This window comes from Schistocerca nitens, chromosome 1 (genome assembly GCF_023898315.1).
Source record: "Schistocerca nitens isolate TAMUIC-IGC-003100 chromosome 1, iqSchNite1.1, whole genome shotgun sequence".
Lineage (NCBI taxonomy): Eukaryota > Metazoa > Arthropoda > Insecta > Orthoptera > Acrididae > Schistocerca > Schistocerca nitens.
Window position 1 is genome coordinate 222,309,530 of NC_064614.1, and position 7,945 is coordinate 222,317,474.

Genomic DNA, 7,945 nt, shown 5'->3' on the forward strand with positions numbered 1-7,945 from the left:
TACTAGTTAAATAAAGGCAACATTGCAAAAAGAAACACGCTGTTTTTTCAAAAGGCTGCATATAGCAAACGCAATGAGATACAAAACATTGGAAGGAAGCGGTGCACAGCAAGATATTTTGGTAATCAACGAAAACATAGAAATATTTATGTTCAGTAGTAATCGAAGTGCGACATGATAAGTTTGAAACTGTTTCATGGACTGCAAAAGTTCATCCGTTTGAAAAAAAAAATGAACACAACTCCAGCTGTAATTATAATAATTTGAACAGATTTTTGACAAGCTTAAAGAAATTATAGAAGGCTACACCACACGTTCCGTTAAGACATTTTATGTGTTTTTTGTAGGAGAGACTTTTGTTACCGCTACTGAGTGTACAGAGCCTTAGCTGCCTGCTGAAATACAGGTGGTGTAGAAAAATATAGAAACACCAAAAACACAGCGTATTAACGGGCCTAATATGGTGTAGGAAAATTGTTAGCGTGTAAAACAGCTTCCAATGGTCTCGGTACGGATATATACAGAACCAGCGTGGTTTTCAATGGAATCTTATTCCACTATTCCGGCAAAATTGTGGCCACTTCTGGTAACAATGAGAGAGGTGGACAGCGATCACGCACCCTTCTCGCCAAAGTAGACCACAAGAGCACTCCGTCTTCAGGCCACAAGTGGCCCATCGGGACCATCCGACCGCCGCGTCATCCTCAGCTGAGGATGCGGATAGGAGGGACATGTGGTCAGCACACCGCTCTCCCGGTCGTTATGATGGCTTTCTTTGACCGGAGCCGCTGCTATTCGGCCGAGTAGCTCCTCAATTGGCATCACGAGGCTGAGTACACCCCGAAAAATGGCAACAGCGCATGGCGGCCCCGATGGTCACCTGTCCAAGTGCCGGCCACACCCGACGGTGATATGACGGGAACCGGTGTACCCATTGCGGCAAGGCCGTTGCTCAAAGTAGCCCACAAAGGCGCAATAATATTGCGCTCTGGTTCCCCGCCATCTTTCGCTCTTGGATCGTAAACTGGGCCAGAAGTTGCAAACAGTGTGAAATAAGACTCATCCGACCAAATGAGATTCTCCCATTGCTCTAGAGTCCAGGTATTATGGCTTCGCCACCATATTTTCCTGTTACGAGCATTTGCATCACCGATAAGTGGCTTTGGAATTAGAGCTGTCCCTGCAGTCCCCTGCTTATGGGTTCCCTACGTCTTGTTTTGGTGCTGACGGGGTTCGTGAATGTGACATTCAGTTCTGCAGTGACTTTTACAACTGTCGTCTTATTTTTCGTCACAGTACTCTTCAATGACCCCCGTGACATTCAGTCAACACACAATTATCGCGCCGGCCGCGGTGGTCTCGCGGTTCTAGGCGCGCAGTCCGGAACCGTGGGACTGCTACGGTCGCAGGTTCGAATCCTGCCTCGGGAATGGATATGTGTGATGTCCTTAGGTTAGTTAGCTTTAAGTAGTTCTAAGTTCTAGGGGACTGATAACCACAGCAGTTGAGTCCCATAGTGCTCAGAGCCATTTTGAACACTTATCGCCCCCGTTGTGCCTTAGCGGACGATGTTTTTCCTCTTTCCCTGTGTGCTGTATAAATCGATACGGTGCCTCTTGAAACAACCATTTCGGCTAATTCGGTTACGGAACCATCCACTACACGGTCACCAATAATTCGCCCACGTTCGAATGCACTGCGCTCCCACACAATGCACTCACAACTACAAAGAACACAGTACCGAGCACAACTGACACTTGCAACGTGCCGGCCGCTGTGGCTGAGCGGTTCTAGGCGCTTCAGTCCGAAACCGCGCTGCTGCTACGGTTGCACGTTTGAATCCTGCCTCGGGCATGGATGTGTGCGATGTCCTTAGGTTAATTAGGTTAGAGTAGTTCTAAGTCTATGGGACTGTTGACCTCAGATGTTAAGTCCCATAGTGCTTAGAGCCATTTGAACTTGCAACGTATTGAGGTCATTGCACAGGTAACGTTCGTTGTGAAATACAACAGCGCAACCTCCAGTTTTGGCTAGCATCTGCATTTATTCTCAGACACGGATTTCTTGTGGTTTCCTATTTTTTGCCCCCCCCCCCCCCCCAACCCCTGTAACTTTCGGAAAAACAACGCAACTTCGTCCCTTAAACGTCAGATGTCACGTAATTAAAGTTGGACTATACAATGAGGTAACAAAAGTCATGAGATATCTCCTAATATCATGCCGGAACTCCTTTTGCCCGGCCTAATGCAGCAACTCGAAGCGGGATGGAAAGAACAAGTCGTTGGAAATCACCTGCAGATATACTAAACTATGTTTCCCCTATAGGCCTTTATAACTGCGCAAATGTTACCGGTGCAGGATTTCGTGCACGAACTGACCTCTTGATTATGTCCCATAAATGTTCCATGGTATTCATGTTGAGCGATGTGTGAGCCCAAATCATTCCCTCGAATTGTCCAGTTCTTGAAACAAATTGCGAACAATTGTGGCCCGGTGATATGGCGCACTGTCATCCACAAAAATTCCACCGTTGTTTGGAAACATGAAATCCATGAATGGCTGCAAATGGTCTCCAAGTAGCCGAACAAAACCATTTCCAGTCCATGGTCGGTTCAGTTGGACCAGAGGACCCAGTCCATTGTATGTAAACACAGCCCACACCACTATGGAGCTACTACCAGCTTCCACAGTGCCTTGTTGCCAATTTGGGTCCGTGGCTTCTGCGCCATTCACGAACCCTACAATCAGCTCTTAACAGCCATAGTCGGGACTCATCTGACCAGGCCACGGTTTTCCAGTCGTCAAGGTTCCAACCGATGTGATAACGAGACGAGAAGAGGCACTGCAGGCGATATCTTGCTTTATCATAGGTACTCGCGTCGATCGTCTTCTGCCATAGCCAATTAACGCCAAATTTCGCCGCACTATCCTAACGGATACTTTCGTCGTACATCCCAAACCGATTTCTGCGGTTGTTATTTCTACATCTACATCTACATCTACAACTACATGGATACTCTGCAAATCACATTTAAGTGCCAGGCAGAGGGTTCATCGCCGGCCGCGGTGGTCGAGCAGTTCTAGGCGCTACAGTCTGGAACCGCGCGACCGCTACGGTCGCAGGTTCGAATCCTGCGTCGGGCATGGATGTGTGTGATGTCCTTAGGTTAGATAGGTTTAAGTAGTTCTAAGTTCTAGGGGACTGATGACCTTAGAAGTTAAGTCCCATAGTGCTCAGAGCCATTTGAACCATTTTTAGAGGGTTCATCGAACAACCTTCACAATCCCCTATTATTCCAATCTCGCATAGCGCGCGGAAAGAGTGAACACCTATATCTTTCCGTACGAGCTCTGATTTCCGTTATTTTATCTTGGTTATCGTTCTTCCGTATGTAGGTCGGTGTCAACAAAATATTTTCAGTTGCGGAGGAGAAAGTTGGTGATTGGAATTTCGTGAGAAGATTCCGTCGCAACGAAAAACGTCTTTCTTTTAATGATGTCCAGCCCAAATCCTGTATCATTTGTGTGACACTCTCTTCCATATTTCGCGATGATAAAAAAGGTGCTGCCTTTCTTTGAACTTTTTCGATGTACTCTGTCAGTCCTACCTGGTAAGGATCCCACACCGCGCAACAGACGGACAAGCGTAGTGTAGGCAGTCTCCTTAGTAGGTCTGTTACATTTTCTAAGTGTCCTGCCAATGAAACGCAGTCTTTGGTTAGCCTTCCCCACAAAATTTTCTATGTTTTCCTTCCAATTTAAATTGTTCGTAATTGTAATTCCTAAGTATTTAGTTGAATTTATGGCTTTTAGATTAGACTGATTTCTCGTGTAGCCGAAGTTTAACGAGTTCCTTTTAGCACTCATGTGGATGACCTCACACTTTTCGTTATTTAATGTGAACTGTCACTTTTCGCATCATTCAGATATATTTTCTAAATCGTGTTCCAGTTCGTTTTGGTCTTCTGATGACTTTATTAGTCGATAAACGACAGCGTCATCTGTAAACAACCGAAGACGGCTGCTCAGATTATCTCCAAAATCGTTAATATGGATAAGGAACAGCAAATGGCCTATAACACTGCCTTAAGGAACGCCAGAAATCACTTCTGCTTTACTCGATGACTTTTCGTCAATTACTACGAACTGTGACCTCTCTGACAGGAAATCACAAACCCAGGCACTTAACTGAGACGATATTCCACAAGCACGCAATTTCACTAGGAGCCGCTTGTGTGGTACAGTGTCAAAAGCCTTCCGGAAATCCAGAAATACGGAATCGATCTGAAATCCCTTGTCAATAGCGCTCAACACTTCATGTGAATAAAGAACTAGTTGTGTTTCACAGGAGCGATGTTTTCTAAACCCGTGTTGACTGTGTGTCAATAGGCCGTTTTCTTCGAGGTAATTCATAATGTTCGAACACAATATATCTTCTAAAATCCTGCTGCATATCGACGTTAACGATATGAGCCTGTAATTTAATGATGTAGCTTGTTTGTTAATACTAACTGAGCAAACGCCGCTGCTCTCGGTCGTTAAGTAAAGGCCGTCGACCACTGCGTTGGCCGTGGGGAAAGGAAATGTGTGTAATTTCGTATTCTCGGCGCCTTCTTGACACTGCACAAAAAGCAGATTTCATAGTACCGGATGGCTCAACACAAAAGTTTTGTCTCAAGTACAGATAGTGTTGAGGATCAGTGGACAAAGTTCAAAACCATCGTACAATATCTGTTAGATGAGTATGTGCCAAGCAAGATCGTAAGAGATGGAAAAGAGCTACCGTGGTACAACAACCGAGTTAGAAAACTGCTGCGGAAGCAAAGGGAACTTCACAGCAAACATAAACATAGCCAAAGCCTTGCAGACAAACAAAAATTGTACGAAGCGAAATGTAGTGTGAGGAGGGCTATGCGAGAGGCGTTCAATGAATTCGAAAGTAAAGTTCTATGTACTGACTTGGCAGAAAATCCTAAGAAATTTTGGTCTTATGTGAAAGCGGTACGTGGATCAAAACAAAATATCCAGACACTCTGTGACCAAAATGGTACTGAAACAGAGGATGACAGACTAAAGGCCGAAACAATAAATGTCTTTTTCCAAAGCTGTTTCACAGAGGAAGACTGCACTGTAGTTCCTTCTCTAGATTGTCGCACAGATGACAAAATGGTAGATATCGAAATAGACGACAGAGGGATAGAGAAACAATCAAAATCGCTCAAAAGAGGAAAGGCCGCGGCACCTGATGGGATACCAGTTCGATTTTACACAGAGTACGCACAGGAACTTGCCCCCCTTCTTGCAGCGGTGTACCGTAGGTCTCTAGAAGAGCGTAGCGTTCCAAAGGACTGGAAAAGGGCACAGGTCATCCCAGTTTTCAAGAAGGGACGTCGAACAGATGTGCAGAACTATAGACGTATATCTCTAACGTCTATCAGTTGTAGAATTTTGGAACACGTATTATGTTCGAGTATAATGACTTTTCTGGAGACTAGAAATCTACTCTGTAGGAATCAGCATGGGTTTCGAAAAAGACGGTCGTGTGAAACCCAGCTCGCGCTATTCGTCCACGAAACTCAGAGGGCCATAGACACAGGTTCCCACGTAGATGCCGTGTTTCTTGACTTCCACAAGGCGTTCGATACAGTTTCCCCCAGTCGTTTAATGAACAAAGTAAGAGCATATGGACTATCAGACCAATTGTGTGATTGGATTTAAGAGTTCCTAGATAACAGAACGCAGTATGTCATTCTCAATGGAGAGAAGTCTTCCGAAGTAAGAGTGATTTCAGGTGTGCCGCAGGGGAGTGTCGTAGGACCGTTGCTATTCACAGTATACATAAATGACCTGGTGGATGACATCGGAAGTTCACTGAAGCTTTTTGCGGATGATGCTGTTGTATATCGAGAGGTTGTAACAATGGAAAATTGTACTGAAATGTAGAAGGATCCGCAGCGAATTGACGCATGGTCCAGGGAATGGCAATTGAATCTCAATGTAGACAAGTGTAATGTGCTGCGAATACATAGAAAGAAAGGTCCCTTGTCATTTAGCTACAGTATAGCAGGTCAGCAACTGGAAGCAGTTAATTCCATAAATTATCTGGGAGGACGCATTAGGAGTGATTTAAAACGGAATGATCATATAAAGTTGATCGTCGGTAAAGCAGATGCCAGACTGACATTCATTGGAAGAATCCTAAGGAAATGCAATCCGAAAATAAAGGAAGTAGGTTACAGTACGCTTGTTCGCGCACTGCTTGAATGCTGCTCAGCAGTGTGGGATCCGTACCAGATAGGGTCGATAGAAGAGATAGAGAAGATCCAACGGAGAGCAGCGCGCTTCGTTACAGGATCATTTAGTAATCGCAAAAGCGTTACGGAGATGATAGATTAACTCCACTGGAAGCTCAGTAGCTCGGTACGGGCTTTTGTTGAAATTTCGAGAACATACCTTCACCGAGGAGTCAAGCAGTATATTGCTCCCTCCTACGTATATCTCGCGAAGAGACCATGAGGATAAAATCAGAGGGATTAGAGCCCGCACAGAGGCATACCGACAATCATTCTTTCCACGAACAATACGAGACTGGAATAGAAGGGAGAACCGATAGAGGTACTCAAGGTACCCTCCGCCACACACCGTCAGGTGGCTTGCGGAGTATGGATGTAGATGTAGATGCTGATCTCGGAATATTAAATTGCCTGACGATTTCCGAAATGGAATCCCCTACGCTTCTTGCTTCAACTACCACACCGCTTACATTCCCATGTTGCGGCCATAATGCCCTGTCATTTTGCACCTTGCGTACGCGATGCTACCGCCATCTGTGCACGTGCATGTGCTATCCCACGACTTTTGTCACCTCAGTGTATGCGAGCTGCGCTGAGGCAGAAGACGGGCGGCACGCAGCAAAAAGCAGTGAGAGTGAGCCTCGCTCGGCGGCCTTGGTTACCTGCCTGCTGCCGCGAGAGACGGACGCCCGCGCCGGTGGAAGCTGCGGCGGCGACTGAGACGCGTGGCGGCCAGCGGCAGTAAAAGTGGTCACTCTCTCCGCCTCTCCACTCCACGTCACACGCGCTGCGCTACACGACGCTGCTCACAACTCTGCCCGCAGGCGGGCGCTGCCTCGCACTCTGTGAATCATCTGCGACAACACCGCCACACAGGAGTGCGTGCACTGCCACTCGCTCTTCAAGTTTCATGTTCGCTGTAGTAACAGAGAATTTTGGAGAAGAGAGAGAGGAAACTGTATGAATATCAGAGCTCGGATGGAAAACTAGTAATAACAGGAGAACGCGGCATGTGCAGCAACCTGATTTCGCAGAAACTTCGCTCAGTGCAAGAGGACTCAAAACAAGCGAACACGTCTCTCGGCTTATCAAATGGTTTAAATGGCTCTGAGCACTATGGGACTCAACATCTTAGGTCATAAGTCCCCTAGAACTTAGAACTACTTAAACCTAACTAACCTAAGGACATCACACACACCCATGCCCGAGGCAGGATTCGAACCTGCGACCGTAGCAGTCCCGTCTCTCGGCTTATCCATAGATATTTGACCTCTTCTAAGAAAACCACGGTCAAAGTTTTTGAGTTCCTTATTTGTGCCTTTTAGCGGGTAAATCGGTCAGCCGCGACTGCTACGGTCGCAGGTTCGAATCCTGCCTCGGGCATGGATGTGTGTGATGTCCTTAGGTTAGTTAGGTTTAAGTAGTTCTAAGTTCTAGGGGACTTATGACCACAGATGTTGAGTCCCATAGTGCTCAGAGCCATTTGAACCATTTTTTGAAATCGGTCAGCCGCAGTTGTGGCACAGTGCCTAGCATCACGACTTCACAATTTTGCGCCCTGTGTTCCAGAGCCGATTATTACTTTCGTCTTTGTTTTCCATTTATATCCCCACGTCCGTAGAAGATTGCTAAACGAATGTTTTCCAGTCCAC

General features: G+C 46.2%; 1 protein-coding gene across 1 annotated transcript in view; it reads right to left on the minus strand.

Annotated features, from left to right (window-relative positions):
- LOC126235153 (progestin and adipoQ receptor family member 3-like) overlaps positions 1-6,997 on the minus strand; it is a 122,212-nt gene extending 115,215 nt beyond the window's left edge. The window contains exon 1 of the mRNA XM_049943889.1: positions 6,956-6,997. The gene's annotated coding sequence lies outside the window, so the exon portion shown is untranslated. The remainder of the gene's footprint in view (positions 1-6,955) is intronic.
- Positions 6,998-7,945: the final 948 nt, after the last annotated feature.